The sequence below is a fragment of the Cynocephalus volans genome, chromosome 1 (genome assembly GCF_027409185.1).
Source record: "Cynocephalus volans isolate mCynVol1 chromosome 1, mCynVol1.pri, whole genome shotgun sequence".
Classification (NCBI taxonomy): Eukaryota; Metazoa; Chordata; class Mammalia; order Dermoptera; family Cynocephalidae; genus Cynocephalus; species Cynocephalus volans.
Window position 1 is genome coordinate 128635689 of NC_084460.1, and position 21238 is coordinate 128656926.

General features: G+C 36.5%; 1 protein-coding gene across 2 annotated transcripts in view; it reads left to right on the top strand.

Moving 5' to 3' along the window:
• The window catches only part of LSAMP (limbic system associated membrane protein), a 629633-nt gene that overhangs the window by 225781 nt on the left and 382614 nt on the right, over positions 1 to 21238 (top strand). The window lies entirely within an intron of this gene.

The following is a 21238-nucleotide window of genomic DNA, read 5'->3' on the forward strand; positions in this document are numbered from 1 at the left end:
CTGCCTACAAGAGACCCACCTCACCCATAAAGATTCACATAGACTAAGAATGAAAGGATGGAAAAAGATTTACCATGCAAACAGAAAAGAAAAACGAGCTGGAGTGGCTATTCTTATACCTGACAAAATAGACTTTAAACTAAAAACCATAAAAAGAAACAATGAGGGACACTACGTAATGATAAAAGGACTGATCCATCAAGAAGACATAACAATCATAAATATGTACGCACCCAATGTTGGAGCAGCCAGATTTATAAAACAAACTCTATTAGACCTAAAGAAGGAAATAGAAACTAATACCATAATAGCAGGGGACCTGAAAACCCCACTGTCAATATTGGAAAGATCATCTAGGCAAAGAATCAGTAGAGAAACACAAGATCTAAACAATACTCTAGACCAATTGGACTTGGCAGATATCTACAGAACATTCCATTCAACAACCTCAGAATATTCATTCTTCTCATCAGCAAATGGATCATTCTCCAGGATAGATCACATATTAGGTCACAAAACAAGTCTCAATAAATTCAAAAAAATTGTAATTATCCCATGTATTTTCTCAGACCACAATGGATTAAAACTAGAAATTAATAACAAACGAAACTCTGGAAACTATACAAACACATGGAAATTAAACAGCATTCTACTTAATGACATATGGGTCCAAGAAGAAATCAAGCAGGAAATCAAAAAATTTATTGAAACTAATGAAAACAATGATACATCATACCAAAACCTGTGGGATACTGCAAAAGCAATATTAAGGGGGAAATTTATTGCATTAAATGCTCACCTCAGAAGAATGGAAAGATGGCAAGTGAACAACCTAACACTTCACCTTAAAGAACTAGAAAAACAAGAACAATCCAAACCTAAAGTTAGCTGATGGAAAGAAATCATTAAGATCAGAGCAGAACTTAATGAAATTGAAACCCAAAAAACAATACAAAAGATCAATGAATCAAAAAGTTGGTTTTTTGAAAAGATAAATAAAATTGACAAACCATTGCCATGGCTAACAATAAAAAAGAAGAGAGAAGATTGAAATAACAAAAATTAGAAATGAAAAAGGCGATATTACAACTGACTCATCTGAAATACAAGGAATCATTTGAGACTACTATAAACAACTATACGCCAACAAATTTGAAAATCTGGAGGAAATGGATAAATTTCTGGACACACACAAGCTCCCAAAACTGAACCATGAAGATATAGAAAATTTGAACAGACCAATAACAATAAAGGAGATTGAAGCTGTTATCAGAAGGCTCCCAACAAAGAAAAGCCCAGGACCAGATGGATTCACAGCAGAATTTTACCAAACATTCAAAGAGGAATTGACACCAATTCATTACAAAGTATTCCAAAAGATTGAAACAGACGCAAATCTCCCAAACTCATTCTATGAAGCATACATCATCCTGATACCAAAACCAGGTAAAGATATAACCAAAAAAGAAAACTACAGGCCGATATCCTTGATGAATATAGATGCAAAAATCTTCACTAAAATACTAGCAAACAGAATACAGCAACACATACGAAAAATTATTCATCACGATCAAGTGGGATTCATCCCAGGGATGCAAGGTTGGTTCAACATACGCAAATCAATAAATGTGATACACCATATTAATAAAGTCAAACACAAGGATCATATGATCATCTCTATAGATGCTGAAAAAGCATTTGATAAAATTCAGCACTCATTCATGACAAAGACCCTCTATAAGATAGGTATAGAGGGAAAGTATCTCAACATAATTAAATGACAAACCCACTGCCAATATCATCCTGAATGGGGAAAAGTTGAAAGCTTTTCCTTTAAGAACAGGAACTAGACAAGGATGCCCACTCTCACCACTCCTATTCAACATAGTGTTGGAAGTACTAGCCAGAGAAATCAGAGAAGAGAAGGAAATAAAGGGCATCCAGATTGGAAAAGATGAAGTCAAAATGTCCCTGTTTGCAGATGACATGATCCTATGTATCGAACAGCCTAAAACCTCTACAAAAAAACTCTTGGAATTGATAAATGATTTCAGCACAGTAGCAGGATACAAAATCAACACGCAAAAATCAGTAGCCTTTCTTTTCCCCAATAGTGAACATGCAGAACGAGAAATCAAGAAAGCCTGCCCATTTACAATAGCCACCAAAAAAATAAAATACTTAGGAATTGAGTTAACCAAGGAGGTGAAAAATCTCTATAATGAGAACTACAAAGCACTGCTGAGAGAAATTAGAGAGGATACAAGAAGATGGAAAGATATCCCATGCTCTTGGATTGGAAGAATCAACATAGTGAAAATGTCCATACTACCCAAAGTGATATACAAATTCAAAGCAATCCCCATCAAAATTCCAAAGACATTTTTCTCAGAAATGGAAAGAATTATCCAGACATTTATATGGAACAATAAAAGACCACACGTGGCCAAAGCAATGCTGAGCAAAAAAAAAAAAAAAAAAAAGCTGGAGGCATAACACTACCCGACTTTAAGCTATACTACAAAGCTATAATAACCAAAACAGTATGGTACTGGCATAAAAACAGACACACTGATCAATGGAATAGAATAGAGAATCCAGAAGTCAGCCCACATACTTACTGCCATCTGATCTTTGACAAAGGCACCAAGCCTATTCACTGGGGAATGGACTGCCTCTTCAGCAAATGGTGCTGGGATAACTGGATACCCATATGCAAGAGAATGAAACTAGAACCATACCTCTCACCATATACTAAAATCAACTCAAAATGGATTAAGGATTTAAATACACACCCTGAAACAATAAAACTTCTTAAAGAAAACATAGGAGAAACACTTCAGGAAATAGGACTGGACACAGACTTCATGGATACGACCCCAAAAGCACAGGCAACCAAAGGAAAAATAAACAAATGGGATTATATCAAATTAAAAAGCTTCTGCCAGCAAAAGAAACAATTAGCAGAGTTAAAAGACAACCAACAGAGTGGGAGAAAATATTTGCAAAATATACATCTGACAAAGGATTAATATCCAGAATATATAAGGAACTCAAACAACTTTACAAGAAGAAAACTAGCAACCCAATTAAAAAATGGTCAAAAGAGCTAAGTAGGCATTTCTCTAAGGAAGATATACAAATGGCCAACAGACATATGAAAAAATGCTCAACATCACTCAGCATCCGGGAAATGCAAATCAAAACCACACTGAGATACCATCTAAGCCCAGTTAGGATGGCTAAAATCCAAAAGACTCTGAACGATAAATGCTGGCAAGGTTGCGGAGAAAAAGGAACTCTCATACATTGTTGGTGGGACTGCAAAATGGTGCAGCCTCTATGGAAAATGGTATGGAGGTTCCTCAAACAATTGCCGATATATCTACCATATGACCCAGCTATCCCACTGCTGGGAATATACCCAGAGGAGTGGAAATCATCAAGTTGAAGGTATACCTGTTCCCCAATGTTCATTGCAGCACACTTTACAATAGCCAAGAGTTGGAACCAGCCCAAATGTCCATCATCGGATGAGTGGATACGGAAAATGTGGTACATCTACACAATGGAATGCTACTCTGCTATAAAAATGAATGAAATACTGCCATTTGCAACAACATGGATGGACCTTGAGAGAATTATATTAAGTGAAATGAATCAGGCACAGAAAGAGAAATACCACATGCTCTCACTTATTGGTGGGAGCTAAAAATTAATATATAAATTCAGACACACACACACACACACACACACACAAACCGGGGGGGGGGGGGGCGGAGAAGATATGACAACCACAATTACTTGAAGTTGATACGACAAGCAAACAGAAAGGACATTGTTGGGGGGTAGGGAGGAGAGGGAGGAGGGAGGGAGGTTTTGGTAAGGGGCAACAATAATCAACCACAATGTATATCGACAAAATAAAATTTAAAAAAATAATAAAAAAAAGATATTATGATATTTCACCCTTAAGTAATGAAATTTTGAATTAAAAAAAGTTTGCGGTTTTTTCTAACATAGCTTCAATACCATTATCAAATCTAACACAGATAGAAATACTTCCTTTATTCATTAATACCATCTATTATAAGATCTGTTTAGTTTCCTAGGGCTGTCATAACAAATTACCACACACTGGGTGGTTTAAAACAATAGCTTTGGAGGTCGAAGTGAGAAATCAAGGTGTGGAAATGACATGCTCCCTCTGAATTCTCTGGGGAATTCTTTCTTTCTGCTTCCAGCTTCTGGTAGCTCCCTGGAGTACCTCGGGTTGTGGCAGTATAGTTCCAGTCTCAGCCTCTGTCTTCAAGTGGCTTTCTCAACTGTGTCTCTGTGTGGTCTCTTTGTCTGTGTTTACCAGTCATTGGATTTAGGAAACACCCTAAATCCAGGATGACTTCATCTTGAGATTAGTAATTACATCTATTTCCAAATAAGGTCACATTCACAGGTACTGGGAGTTAAGACCTGGACCTATCCTTCCGGGGGCCACTATTGAATATACTATATGTTCCAATTCCAATATCCCCCAATTGTCCCCCAAAATGCCCTTTTGCAGCAGGTTTGTTCAAATGACTATCAAAGCCCATTCCTTGGGCAAAATATTTACATTATAATGGGTAAATTTGTACTGACCAGTAAATCAAAAGTACTGTAGATTCATTCATTTAACAATTATGTATTAATATTAAGCACTTACTATAGGTAAGCCTTCCTGTCCTTGTTGCTGGGCATATAGTGGTGGACAAAATAGACAGAGAGACACTGGGAAGATACTCCAGGGCTGGCAGATCCATCACAGAGCAACATGACACAAGTGTTGCTTAAAGATGAATGAGCTCAGGACTGTGGCTCTCATGCAGGTATATAAGAGCAGCTGTTCCATTTTACCTTTTCATTTGTATAAGGTTGACAGGTCTTCTTCTCAGGTCTCAAAAATTTTGTCATGTGTTACTTCATTAGTTACATATTTATAGGTACTTTATAGACTAATGTGATCAATGATGAAGTGGGCAGGCTGTGACAATATTCAGAAGCAAAGGAACATTTTTAGATATAGAAAAATATATGTCCTTTATCTGTTTGCCCTTTTTAGAAAACTAAATGTTTTTGTTACCTAGTCTGGATTCTGTATTACTCCATCAGATTCCACTGGAATCTGCCAGGGAGTTGAAAAGTTATTATAAAAATAAAAGGAAAAAACCGAGGATGAGTCTATGCCTCATTTTTTAAAGTTCTTACAAGTATGATTTTTAATATTACTCACCTGTTTCTTGGATGTGTTATGCGACCAAGTGAAAAAATCTTGTAAAATGCTTGAGGATCCTTGAGTGAAGGGTCTAATTAAGTGAGCATTACTATTTTTATTATTTTCTGGGCATGGTGTAAAATAATTATGGCTGGATAACATGAAGAGTTGTTCCTTGAAATAGCTAACTCGGCAGCCTGGTAGGGAGGTTATGATCTTGGACTTGTAAGCCTAGTTGAGTCATTAAGTAACAGAGAGCACAATCTAATTAAATTTGACATACTCACATGGGGAATCATACCCACAGGTAGTTCTACAGCATGGAACTTCAGGGAGGATTTCTTTAAAAAAGAAAGTTCATTAGAAAGAGACTGAGGGGAAAAGTTTGAAAATGAAAATTTATTTAATCATCAATGGAGACACTTTAGAATATTCCCCTAGAGGAAGAATTAGAGCTGTGAAAGTATCAGCAGTTTCCAAAGGGTTATACAATTTTCTGTGCAGTTTGTATACACAAAAGATCAGACCTTAGGCAGAAATACTGTGAGACTAGAATCACCACGAATCTCTCATATAGGTAAATACTGTCCCATTCAATCAATGTGTCATTAGGGAACTTGGCCCTCTTTATTATTGAATAAATGGACTATAGTGTTAACATTAAATACTATTCTCAAAATAATAATCATCCACAGTATTACCACTTAAATAAAAACTGTTGTTTCACTTTTTCATATTTCCTTCAAATCTGTCTATATAAACATGCATTTTATATGGTTGAGACACTAGCATGCAAACCATTTTATAGTCTGTTCTTCTACTTAAAGTGATAGCTTAAATATTTTTAGTAGTTCCCATATTCTTATTTATTTTAATTGTAAGTGGCCTCATAATATTTGATTGAACAGATAAGCCAGATAAGATCAATCTCCTGGTTTTGGACATTTAGACTGAACCAATTACAGATTACTATAGATAAATTAGCAGTTAATTTTTGACCAGTCAAAACAGTTCCTGATATAATGTAAGTGCCCAGTACATATTTGATGAAGGAATGAATACAATGATTTTCTTCCTTCCTTGGCTAGTATTACTAGGAATGCCTTTCTGATTTCTATTATTTATCCAAAGGGTCATACACTTTTACAGTGTCACCAATTTGTAAGAATACTTTTTAGCCTCAACCTCTCCTTATCTGTAAAATACTTAAAAATGAAATGAATCTGGGCTAACAGTTCCTTTAGCTTGCTTGCTTTGCATTGCATCTATTACACTAAAGAGAAGTATTTTACCCTTTGTACAGTTTGTATATTTTGGAAAGAGAATTTTTATAGAAAAACCACAGACATTTAAGTGATATTCAAAAATGGAGGAAAACTGAAAGGTGAGAAGAAAGAGCAACAGAGCTGAGGAAGATGTTAAACTTCCTCCCAGAGCCCACTCCTGGTTTCATTTGGAAATTACCGATCTAGACAAGCTGTCTCATTTTACAGACAAACACTTGGAGGCTCAGACAGGTGGAATGGTTGAATGACTTCCCCAGCTAGTTAGGAAGTGAAGTGGGGAGTGTAGAGGGTTGTAATTTGGAATCCTGAGGTTCTTGGTCTAACACCTGCTTCCACCAGTTCATTAGATGTGTCAAAATGGGCAAGAGTTAACTTGCAAAGTCTCAATTTTCTTGTTTATAAAATTGGATTAATCACATATTTTGTATAGACCAGTTTTAAGATAAAATGAAGTAGTATATGCAAATAGTATGTGTATTTTAAATAAATGTTGGGATTATTTTTATCATTTCCCTTTTTCTTATTCTCAGAGCCAGGACTGGAACCATGCTTCCCAAATCCCACTTAATGCTCTTTTGACTACAGAACGACTGCTTATTCTGACCACATCAGAATTGTTTTCCTATCCACCACACTTGGTTACGGCAGTAGATAAGTGGCCCCTAAATCCCTTACCTCATTCCTTGGTTTCAGTTTGATAAATACAAATCTTGAAACTCCTAAAGACATGATGCTCGAGGATCCATAATGGCTGCTCCATAATACAACGAACCCTGATACCTGACAAGAATAAGAAATTGCTATCTCAAATTGTGGACCTTCTCTAATGCTTGGCAACACAAAATGTCACTAAGACCCAATACTCTCCTTTTCAATGACTGATAAATTATCATCTATTATACATTTTCCCACTTTTCACTTCTGTTCCAACCTCAGCTCCCTCTGTCACTTGTCACTGTTCCTTTGGTTCTTTGTTCCTTTTAGAAGTATCATTTACATCTAAAATAATCAAATTCATAGAATCAAAGAATGGAATGGTGGTTGCCAGACTCTGGGGAAAACGAGAACTGGGAAGTTTCTGATCAACAGGCATTAAGTTTCAGTCAAGCAAAATGAATAAGCTCTAGAGATTTGTTGTACAACATTGTACCTATAGTCAACAATATATATTGTACACTTAAAAATTATTAAAAGGGTAGATCTCATGTTAAGTGTTCTTACCACAATAAACATTTTTTAAAAATGTATATAGTTCTTTTAATACTAGGACTCAAAGGCAAAAGCATAAATTGCAACTAACAGAATATTTGAACCCATTCATAACAAGTTAAAAAGCTGAGGACTGATTACACAGTATTAAAAATGAAAGCAGAAGGGAGATGCAGCCCATGTAGTAGAGAAGCGCCTGGTTGTGGGAGGTTATCAGTGAACTCCACACAGTACTGCAGGGCACAGAGAAGACCGCTGTGCTGTGCACTGGGAACTGAATATGGCAAATCTATATCAACACTGTTGGCAGGTGGAAAGGGGATAGGGAGGTTCAGTGGTGGCAAGAAGTTTTTTATGTTAAATGGCAAAATTGTAAATCTGTTCTGGTAAAAAATAATCAGGAAAAGTTTACTATTTCTGCACTTTCTAAAACAGATCTCATCAGATAAAGCCAGTTCTGATCTATTGCACTCCATAGGTGGTATCCACAAGTAGTATGTTGACTTTTGGTCCATGTTCTTTCCTTCTGGGATTGAATGCATCATTAGTTTTCATCTTCTTTCTCCTAAATGCAGTCTATTAGTCTGCCTTGTCCAATATCTAATAGACCCTACTGTTCTTAGAAGATGACTACATGAAAGGAAGGATCCTCATTCCTCCTCTTCCTACCTCTTCAATTTCCCTCACTTGCCTCCCACTCCTGAGTACTAGGATCATCACCCACAGTCCCTATTCTCTCTTGCGTTGTCAGACTGCTCAGTAGCAACATCACAGGTTGAAAGAGTTGAAGACTAGATATTTGCACCAAGTTTTAAAATGTGCTGTCCTTTCACCTGAACCACAGTGGGCATAAAAACCTCCCTGAAACCCGGTGAATGACTCCCTGGGTTATGACCTGAGGTGGGTGCAATCTCAGGGGTCCCCATGGTTCCCTCTGCATCCCCTATCCTGGAAATTGTAATCAAAGTGGCACAGAGGTTGGGAACGAAAGTGCCAGTATTAGAAATACTTGTTTTCAAACACTCACCTGGGCAAATTAAGTTTTCTAATCATCAGTTTTCTCATGGTAATTGAAGGTACTAATATCTTTATAGAACTTTTGTGTGAAATTTACAAAGCAAATGCTATGTAAAGTATGCGAACAGCGCTTAGCCCATGGCAGTACTTTAAAATATGTGAAGAGAAAACTGCAATCAATGTGCTTCTTCCCACTAGGCTATAAACTCCTTGCAGCAGGGACGATGTCTTAATATCTGCACGGAACATAGTAGCCACTTAATTTGGAAGACATAAATGCAAGAATGCATGTATTTGTGAACAGATCATAAAACTAGAGCTCGGAGAATTAAATAACTTGCCCAAAGTCAGCCATGTTAGAGCCAGAATTTGAGGCCAGATATATTTGAATTTTCTGTAATTAATTACTCACTCCTCTATAACGTGAATGCATCCTCCAGTTTCTTTACTTGTGGAAGGTTAGCTCTTGCTTTTTCAAGCACAATTCCTTGAGCTCAACAGGCTTGGTGATGAAAACAGCTTTATATCCTTAGGACTTGATATTAAAGTGTTTTGGCTCAATCACCTGCATGAATTTATCTGTTTGGTGAAGGTGTGGGCTCAGACCACAACAGCTACGAGCAGTGAGAACACCTCCCCTGAGTCTTAATTAAAACAGTCTTTGGAGAATACAACTGCTTTAGGGAGTGCCAGAAACCTCATCTGAAAGCTTCCTGATTGTGATATTTCCAATGTCATATTGCAGATTCAAAAAAGTTGGGTGTTTGGAATGAGCTTAGGATAAGAACAGCCTCACTTTAAGTGCTTATCGTAACCATCAAGCCATCTGTTCTCCCATCATGGTTCTGAACAGTGCATAAGAACAAGCATCCCCCTTCCTGGCCCACTTTGCTTCTGAACACGATCTATTTCCAAAGTAGTTTATTTCTCTCTTTTTCCCATCAAATAAAGTAGAAACTAGCTGTGCATATTTCAACAGAACTATATTTCCACCTCTTTCTAATACCTTCTCTCTAACACTTCTTCCTAAATCTCCTGTTTTAAACTCATAGTTCGTTCTTTCAGTGAAGTTGCTTTTTTTAAACTATTCACATCCAATTCATTAGTGTGCCTGCTAATTTTTTCATAAACAGTTTCTTGTATCTCTCCCTTCCTCTCAACTTCATGTATTATATTACCACAAAAGTATTTTTTTCTCTTTTCTTGCTTCTAGATTCTCCTATGCCCATACCATCTCATAGAAGATATGAGTATTTGGTTTTAGATGTTGGAGCAGTGCTGCCAGAAAAAATAAATAAACTAATTTGATCCTTTGCTCTATTACAAGATGTACAGTGCTCGTAACAAGGACAGTGAATGTCACTTTTCTTCTTCGTCCTCATCAGAGCGTACCTAGAGTAGCGTGTTCAATTCTGTGCACATCTAGAACATCAACAAACTGAAGAAGATCCATTATGGAGTGATCCAGATGGCAATGGGCCTGGAAGTCATGGAAGGTGAGGGACAAGGAAAAAACCCAGAGGAAATTTATTCAAAAATAAAAAGGCTAAAGGAAGACATGACAAACTAAGTTTTAAAGGCATGTCACATAGTAGGAAGGTTAAACTTTTTTGTGTGTCACCACTTGGAGATCTTGGATAGGTGGATTTCATATTCATTTAAGAAAGAATTTTCTAATGTTTAGCGTTATATAAAAAGGTATGTGCACCTTTATGAGGTAGCAACTTTCCTGTTCAAGCAGCTGTTGCATGGTCACTTATTCCAAATTTTGTAGGCTACATTCATGTATAAGAAGGGGAAATATACCACATGACCTCTGGAATCTTTTTCAGTGCTGAATGGCTGTGATTCTACAATCATTTGAGTCTTGTTACCACTTTAGTGAAGCCCTTTTGCTTTAATCAATTCAGTTACCCTTTCCACCATGCTTTACCCTGATGAGGGTGCCATTGTGCATATGTACCCACCCCTGGACAAGTCATGCCCATCACCTTCCTCAAAGTCAACTCAAACAGTCTGCTCTAATTAAACTCACCTCTTTGACCGCTTGGCAGCTGAATTAGGGTTCAGGCTGAGGCAGTAACAAATATGAGTGTACTTAAAAAGTTCATGGAAAGATTTGTATTATCATTTAATTCCATTTTTCCACAAACTTTTTGAAGTACCCTCGTATACCAGGAAAGTGTGCAAAACAAAAAAACAGTGACTGAAATGCAGTAGAAGTTCATTTGTGTCTCAGACAACTGTTCAGAAGTAGGCGGTCTTGATGAAGGTGGATTTACATCTTCAGTAAGTGGCTTCCACCTTGGGGAACCAGGCATTGTTTCTCTTCTTACCTTCTTACAACAGCAGGCTGTGAGAAAGGTCAAGGCAGAGAGAGCTTCCTACTTTAAAGAACAAGCTTGGTCGTGGCACACAGCACTTGCACTCACACTGAATTAGCTAGAAATTGGTCTCATGTTTACACCCAGGTGCAAGGAAGACTGGGGAATGGCATCTTCCCTGAGAGACCAAGGACCGGCCCAGACTCCATTATAGTCAGAAGGGAGAACAGGTATCAGAGAGCATCACACAGTTGGCCAGAACAACCCCTCAGCAATGCATTCTTTTATTTGTTCCCTTATTTATTATTTCCCTTTTCATGACAGTAAATTTTGTAAGCTTATTGAGGACAGAGACAATGTCCCCTATTCTTGGTCCACCTATCCCCAGTGTATCCAGTACAGTGTCCTATATTATTAATTATAATTAATTAATTATAGATAATAATTATAATTCTCTAAATTAAATTGCTGCCTATACATGCTGAGTTTTTAGTAAGTATTTATTGAATTAACAGATGAACAAATAAATAAAGATGACCCAGAGGATCACTTTAATGTCCTGTTAGTATTTTTTAGAGAGTCTGCTTATTTTATTACCTTCTAGCCCTTCTGAAACTTTAAAAAATATTTAGTCGCAGTCTGTTGAGATTCAATATTTCTCCTCTTTTCATTACTCTTTTTACTGCTTAGGGATGACTCTGTTGTGCTTCTCCCCTGCTAGCTCCTTCATATATTTTTAAAGGCACATGCTTACTCTTTAAACAAGAGCTTACATTCTAAATAGAAAACGCAGGGCCTTGTGCCATTCCTGGCTTTTCAGCAGAGGAACATTTTCTCATTGAGAGATCAGCAATTCACTTTTATTCTGGGCCGAAGTTAAGTTATAGGGCATTTTGTAATATGATCACTTCTTTGAACAGGACCTGACCTATAGAGCAAAGCTTAATTTACACATTAGCTGAGAGAATAAGCTTTTTAGAAAGCAAACAACTTTATATATTTTGAATCATAATATCCCATTAACTTCCATTAATAAATTAGGGTTGAATTTATACATCTGAAATTTGTAGACCCTGATCTATCAATAATTTTAACATTCTCTTTTTTCACTTTGAAGACTTTATGCTTTTAAATGTCCCACAAATCTTTTCTTTTTTAAAATTAGTTTATTGTAGTAAGAATACAACATAAGATCTCTCCTTTTAACAAATTTTTAAATGTACAATACATTTATTCTTCACCATAGGTGCAATGTTGTACAACAGATTTCTCTCTAGAGCTTATTCATCTTGCTTAACTGAAATTTATGCCCATTGATTAGTAACTCCCCATTTTCCCCATTTCTTCTTATTCTCAGCCCCTGGCAACCACCATTTTACTCTCTGATTCTATAAATTTGATTATTTCAGATACCTCATAAAAGGGGTATATGAGGCATAAGTGGAATCATGAAGTAATTGTCTTTCTGTTGTTACTGGCTATTTCGCTTAACATAATGTCCTCAAGTCTATTAGTGATGCCTCATTTTGCAGAATCTCCTTTTTTAAGGCTGAATAATGTTCCATTGTATGTATATACTATATTTTCTTTATCCACTTAGAATAAACAGACATTTAGTTTACTTCCAGATCTTGCTATTGTGAATAGTGCTGCAATGAACACAGGAGTGCTAACATCTCTTCAAGATCCTGATTTCAACTAAAAATGATAAAGCTTCGATGGAAAACAGTATGGAGCCTCCACAAAAATTAAAAATAGAACTACCATATGATGCAGTAATCGCACTTTTGGGTATTTATCCACAAATCTTCTAACAGGAGAATTGGTAATGGATAGTGATACGTCAGGATTTTTATATATAGTTTAAAAGAACACAAGTTACAAAGTAATCCTTTGCAAATTTTCGTGGTGCAGGAACTTCTCACTGACGAGACTTAAAATCTTCACGTATTTACACAGATTACACCTTTACTGCAGTAAAGCAACAGAATTTGGTACCTAAAGAGACAAATAAATCAGGTTCCCTGCAACCTGCTTCCCCTCACCCCAATATATGCATATAGGGTTACACTCACCCTGCGTATATAGAGGGAAAAATGCTACAAGGAACTAGCACTTACATAAACTTGCTACTCCAAAACCTGTTTCAATGATTTTTATAAGCTTTCAACATTAGTTAGACAGTCATTAAATGCTTAAATAAACATTTGTAGTATCTAGTATACTCAGAATGGTGTCTTTGAAGCTCATTTCTGTAGTTTCTTTGAAGTTCTATTTTGTCTCTAAACAAAAGTCTCTAAATCTCTGCCTTAACAGGGTAAATGGTAAAAGTGAAATTGCAAAGTGAATATGCTAAGTATAGACTCATTTTTCAATTATTTCCTTTTTTATTCTATTTAAAATTGGCTTTTTCCCTTTTATTCTGATCTTTATCAGGAAATATTATGGTATTGCCATAAATGAAAAAGAAAAAAAAACCCTTCACCTTTACATCTTTAAAATTTGTCCAGAAGGTAACTCCTTCTCATCACTTCTGAATCATTTTGCACCTAGAACTGAACTTTGTGCATCTTTCCAATTGGCTGATCACAAGCTTTCTCTCAATTCCAACTCCGTTTACTTGATATCACAGCACACATGGTTCATTATTTTCCAGAAGTACTAGACTGTGAATTGCCTCATGGCTGCTCAACAAACTCTGTCAAGCAATAAAATTCTGTGTCGCCGGATTGGGTAAAAACCTTCTTCTTTAGCATTCTTTTCATAGTCTTTATCACAATAAGAACCCAATTCTCTCTTCTATGACATATAAGGAAGCAGAATCAGAACACTGACATAAGCTTTAACTCATATGAAACCAATGCCTTCTGCTGTCATCTCTTTGCTACCCATTTATATTATGTTTATATCTGAAGATTAGGGCTGAAGATGGTATAGCCCTCATTAAACAAGAAGTAATATGGGTCTCTTCCTTTGACACATTCTGACCCCAAATTACTTTTCATTGTTCTGCAAAATTGGCTAATTCTTTAAAGTTCAAAGGCCAATATGGGACATCTAATAAGAGCTCAATCATACACACATAAAATCAGAACATTGCTGCCTATTACCATATTTATGCTGTGAATATTGGATCAACGCATCTTATACTCTTTTTAGATTCTCAGTATTTACAATAAAAACCCTGAAATCCCTTGGTTTTCTCATATTTTTGGTTTGGCAGAATAGATTCAGTCTAGCTTAATACAAGCTTGGTTGTTGCTTTTTTAACTTTAAATTTTAATTGGCAAATAAAAATTGTATATATTTATGGTGTACAATGTGATGCTTCGAAATATGCATATATTGTCGAATGGCTAAATCAAATTAATTAACATATGTATAACCTTACACACTTATTTTTTGTGAGAACACTTAAAATCTACTTTCTTAGCAATTTTTAAGTATACGTTATTATTAACTGTAGTCACCATATTGTACAATAGATCTTTTGAACTTACTCCTGTCTACCTGAAAATTTGTATCCTTTTAACATCTCCCCAATCCTCCCTGCCCACAACCCCTGGTAACCACCCATTTTACTCTCTGCTTCTATGAGTTTGATAATTTTAGATTCCACATGCAAGTGAGATCATGTGGTATTTGTCTGTGCCCGGCTTATTTCATTTAACATAATGTCCCACAGGTTCATCCATGTTGCTGCCAATGATAGTATTTTATTCTTTTTTAAGGCTGAATGGTATTCTGTATTTATATATATTCATATATATAAAGAAAACATGGTATAGATAAAGAAACATAAATAGATAAAGAAAATGTGAGCCACGCTTTCTTCAACTGTTCGTCCATTCATGGACACTTGAGTCGATTCGATATCTTGGCTATTGTGAACAATGCTGTAATGAACGTGACAGTACAGATAGCTCTTCGACAGACTGGTTTAATTTCCTTTGTGTTTATTACTTTTTGATCACCTATCTTTGACTTTCAATTCAGTCATCCACTATTAGAAGTTATCTCTACTTTTGTTCTATACTACCATATTTATGTTTCCAAAGCATCATCATCAATATAATTACCATCATCATAAATAAAATATGGGACACCAAAGCCAAATGCATATTATTTATTTCTAAGAATTTACTATTAAACAGTTAAAAAATTAAAATCCCCAAATATATTTGTTCAATTTGAGACTGTAGACTAAAGACAAATACCAACCAACTCATTGATCACTGTTTACTTTTCTTTGAACTCCACCTTAACTCTTCTTAGTTCCACAATATCAAAGTCCTTTACACTCTCTCCACATATAAGCATACACACACTGAAATGACAGTGTACACAAAAGACACGTCAGTTTGAAATTCACTGGTTTAAATAATCACTCATATTCAAAATATTGGAAAACTATATGCATAGGAATGAAATAAAAGTTAAAAAAAACACATACTTCTAAAAATAAAGGAAAAATTTGGGAGGGTGTTTATATAAAAAAAATTGAGAAAAGACATTTGATAAAATTTTATATCTATGCATAATAAAAACATTTTGTAAATTAGTATTAAAGGAAACTTCCTTACCTCATAAAGGAAATCTCCTGAAAAAAATAGCAAAATACTTGATGGTGAAATGAATATAAGGAATGAGAGAAAGATGATCTCTATAACAACATCCTACTAAAAGCTTCATAGCCAGTGCAGCAAGACAAAAAAGATAAATAAGAGAGACAAAATGACTGGAAATCAAGAAATAAAGCTCTCCTTTTTTACAGAAAATATGATTCTCTATGTAAAACTGGACGAATTATACATTATTAGAACCCATAAAATAGTTTAGGAAATTGGCTGGATACAGAATCAATACACAAAAATCAATTGTGCTTATAAACTTTAGCAACAAACAAAAAACATATTTCTTTTTTTAAATTTATTATTCTTATTATTATTTGCAACATATGACTTCCTAATCAGGATAATTAGTAGGTTCATCATTATACAATGTAATTGATTTTTGTGGCCCTTCACCAATTCCTCCCTTTCCTCTTCCTTCTCCCCCTCTCCCACTCCAGCAACTTTAGTTCTGTTCTCTTAAAAAGTTCAATGCATTATTGTGATTATTGTATCTTTTTCTTTTTCTCTTTCATTATTTCTTTACTTTTTATTAGCTCCCATATATGAGTGAGGACATGCAGTATATCTCTTTCTGTGCCTGGCTTATTTCACTTAACATAATTTTCTCTAAAATCATCCATGTTGCTGTGAATGGCAGTATTTCATTTTTTTCTTTTTATGGCAAAGTAGTATTCCATTGTATAAATATACTACACTTTCCTTATCCACTCATCTAATGATGGGCATTTAGGTTGATTCCAACTTTTGGCTATTATAAATAGAGCTGCAATAAACATGAAAGTACAGGTGTCCCTTTGACATGATGATTTCCATTCCTATGGGCATATAATCAGCAGTGGGATTGCTGGATTCTATGGCAGTTCTCTCTGTAGCTGTTTGAGGATCCTCCATACTATTTTCCATAACGGCTGCACCATTTTACAGTCCTACCAACAGTGTGGGAAGGTTCCCTGCTCTCCTCATCCTTGCCAGCATTTGTTATTCTCTGTCTTTTTGATAGTACCCAGTCTACCTGGAGTGATATCTCAATGTGGTTTTGATTTGCATCTCCCAGATTCTGAGTGATGCTGAGCATTTTTTCATGTGTCTGTTGGCCATTCATATACCTTCCTTTGAGAAATGCCTATTCAACTCCTTTGCCCATTTTTTAATCAGGTTACTTGTTTTTTTTACTGTTAAGTTGTTCAAGTTCCTTATATATTCTGGATATTAATCCTTTGTCAGATGCATAGCTTGCACATATTTTCTTCCACTCTTTTGATTGTCTTTTCACTCTGTTAATTGTTTCTTTTGCTGTGCAGAAGCTTTTTAGTTTGATATAATCCCATTTGTTTATTTTTCCTTTTGTTCCCTGTGCTTTTGGAGTTATATTCATAAAGTCCTTGCCCAGTTGTAATTCCTGAACTGTTTCCCCTATGTTTTCTTTTATGAGTTTTATAGTTTCAGGATGTATATTTAATTCTTTAATCCATTTTGGGTTGATTTTGGCATATGGTGAAAGGTATGGGTCTAGTTTCATTCTTCTACGTTTGTATGTGTCTCCTCGGGTATTTTTACTGGTGCCTTCCTAGAATGATTGGGGGCTTCAGTGTTTATCTTACAAAGAAGTGAGGACTTCAAAGCCCGAAAACAAAAATAGCAGCATCCAAGGGGAGTTCATTGGGGAGTAGAAAATGCTTTCTGAAGCAGGAGTTATTGAAACTAGTATTGAGTATGTGTAGAAATGAGCCAAAGAAAGGGTGTGGATGGGTGCAACAAGGGCGGTCCTGGCTGGATTGATAGGTAGTAAAGAGATGGAGTCCAGGGAAACACAGAATCACAAGGTAGAAGAATAAATCAAAGACCTCAGGGAAGGAGGAGAGTTTATTAACTTGTCAGGCAACACCACTAACTAGTCTGCTGAGGGGGAAATACCAGAGTTTTCTAAATAATGGAATGGAAAACATTTGTGGTGTTTACACTAATTAAGCTGAAAAGCTAGCTCTCTCAATAGAACAGAGTGAGTCCATTGGTCTCTCCACAACTGGTTAAAATAAGTTCTACTTTTCATTGGTCAGGAAAGAGTCTTCGGTTAGGTCCAGCCCAGGTGTGGGTATTGGAGGGAAAGGGGTCACTCACAGTCCAAGGTACTTTAACAGCTTCAGCTGGCTAGATGAGGAGCTGTGAAACACAGCATTCAGTTTCTATATGTTCTGGGCAAGTGCCTTAAGAGGTGGAACATTTTTCTTTTACAGAAATAATGCAGAGTGACTGGATCTAGATTAGAGGCTATTTTCAAGGGTTTAACGTGTAGGTGACAGGGAGCCCAAAGTACTCCTAGAAAGAATGGTGCAGACAGACTTGTTCCCTGGCTGTGGGGACATTCTGGCGGCCATGCACAGGAGGGCCCTGATGGGAGTCACAGAGCCACGTTGACTATCCATGAATGTTCCACAGAAAAATCAACGTTCTATGAAAAGACATGAAGGGAACAAAGATGAGTAAGATACCATCCCTGCCTTCCTGAGAAGTGTTAACATTTTGAATGTTTGGATGAGCTTGGTGTAAAGAGGCAAGGCTGTTTTTAAATCTGTACTGGCTGGTGCTGCCTGAGTTTTACCAGAGCCTGAAGTCCTCTGCTAAGACTGGCAATTAACAGTCTGGGCACATGCTAGAATCCAATGCATGCAAATGAAAAACAAACAAACCTGAAGAGAAGGAGGGGCAGAGGAGGGCAGAGAGCAGAGGAAACAGCAAACCCACCCAGCCGATGAATTCTTCTCTGCTCTCGTTTCCAAACTGCACAGGGTTGGCTAAGCGTACACCTCCCTTGTTAATCTCCTTTTTGCATCCCTGTTTGTCTGGCTGTCAGAATTCCATATTATGCAAATCGGGCTTAAGCAATTAAGGCAATAATGTTTCCCTTGAAGGGTTTGACAAGGTGGTGGGAGCTTGGGCTGAATTTTGCAGACAGGAGCGTGGATGCTTATTTACCTACAAATAGAAGGGAACAAGAAAAGAGAAAACACTGCGGCGCCAGGCTTACCTGAGCTGGCCTGTTGTTTTCTCTTGTTTTCCTCGGTTGTTCATAGGAAAACAAAGGGTCACTCCACAGCATTAGTGGGTGGTAAGTTTAGAACAAATGAACACTTTTCACAAGATTTAGCTTTAACCCGTTGAATTCACAGCTGCAGAAGGCCGTTGAACCAAATTCTCTATTAGGATTTTAAAGGGGCCTGGGTGATTTTGTGACAAATAATATTTGAAGCCACTGGGGCCATGTGTCTCCTTTTTGGGTTCATGAGCTGACTGTCTCAAAGCTAGAGAGATAAAATGTCAGGAAGCTGGACTTTGTCCTCAACAAACTGAATTGCACAGTAGATGAGAATGTCACAATTACCTTCCTCTGAAAAATTCACTGTCATTAGGAAACCAGATAGAATGCATCAGGCTCTTAACTAAAAATGGTACATTCCACATTTCTATACTTGAGGACCAATACCCCAGTGCTGCTGTCCTCAATTTAAGCATGTGGCTGAAAACCCCCTCTCCAGCCTGCCATATATTATTCCCCTTTTCCCAGTAGTGTGGTTGAAACTTCCTCAAATGTCAGAGTATTGGTAGAAAATGGTGCCCTGTCTTTGGCATTTAGTGTTAACTGCTCACTCTTATTAGTTGATCAACAAATGGTTAGGAAATACTTGCTATGCATGTAGCAGAGTGTGTGTGTGTGTGTGTGTGTGTGTGTGTGTGTGTGTGTGTGTACGTGTGTGTGATGCAGAAAGTGAGACTGTGAGTGACAGTAAAAATACAAGGTGTCTCTCTTCTCATTCTTGCCTGTTCTATTACCATATCCTTTATTCCTAGTTCTTTTTACATATCTTTTTAGTTTACCCTCACATGCAAATTTTTATCATTGGCCAAACATACTCAAGCTCTACTCTTGAGAAAATATAAGCTCCGTTCTATCTATTCACTTACCTTTCCTTAACTTTCTAAACTTATCTGAGTATAGTCAATGGTTACTGCAACCACCTCCTCCCTTCCATAAATTCATCAAAGAATCAAATTCTGACTCATGTCCCCTGAAATGATTTTCTTTTTTAAAAAAAATAGTCTCTAATTAAATATTTTGCCTAATCTAAAAGAGTCCTTCTTCTGATCTTGCTCTTCTTGACTTCTTTAGAGATTTTCATAGTTAACTTTCTTGAAACTTTGTCTTACCTTTTTTCTGCTTCCATCCTACCCATCTGTCTAATAATTCTCTGTCTCACTGTTCTTCATTCTATTTATCCATCCCTTTACTCACTCATTCATTCATTTATTCTAGTAGATCTGCATTATACTTCTACTCTGTGCTAAGAATTGTGATGTGTCTTGGGACCCCAAAATTTAAAAATACGCAGTCCCAGTTTTAATAAAACCTTATTGGGGATAAAATAAATGCAAATGAATTAACATAATACATTGGGTTAAATAAAATGCTCTTGCGAATGGGTATAACAGGAGGCAAAGAGAAAGAACATATAACTGGTGGGACGGTGCATCAGGGAAGGCATCCTGGAAGAAGTGACAACTGAGCTGAGTTTTAAAGTTTTGAGAATAAATTAACCATGTATTTCTTACAAGTAGGTGTTGCCCAGACTTTCCTCCTCAGCCTTCTTCCTACCCAGCTACAGATTTCCTGTAGCTTTTACCCTGAAGAAATACTCATGATTCACAAGCAAACATTTCAACACTAATTTTTCTAATGAGTTCTGATTTTCTAATAGAAATTTCCACCAAGATTTCAAACATCCTAATTGAAATTTCTCAAAGTTTCCTTCTCTAAATACCATTCCTAAACATCACTCCCACCCAGAAATCTTTTTTGTTGGAGTACTCAATCTCAGTTAATAATGAACTTTTTCATTCAGTCACCAACACTTGAAACTATGAAAGCATTTTCATATCTCACTCTTCTCCCTTAACCTATACAAACATTAGTCACCAACTTCTGGAGATTCAGACACCCAAAGGATCGTTAAATTTATTTTCTCTTTTTTTCCCCTAAAGCTGTGGTCTTCACCATTTGTCATTATGAACAGTAGCAACTTCCCATCTGATTTCCCTGTATTTAGTCTCACAGAAATGCTCACAAAAGCAAGTCCATGCATTGTTACCATTTCATTCCCACCCTTACCTTTCAACCTCTTCTTTCTTCATTCTTTTATTCCTACCTCATACTTCACCCTCACCGGAGGGCTTCTGCTTACCTGAATAAGCCATTTTGGTCTGTATCTCCATGTTGTTTCTCAGAGTGTTCTTTCTTGTACAATAACCTGCCCTGCTTCTCTCTCTTGAAATTTGACTTTTATTCCATGTCCCAGTTTAAATGCCATATATATCTATGTATCTATATCTATATGAATAATAGCATGTATCATATAATAAAGCTGGCCATACATGTATTTGCACACTATGCTGTATATCATTGGGAACAAGGACTGGGTCTTGTAAAGGTAGGTGTTCACTAGATGCCCAGAAACACATCTGTAG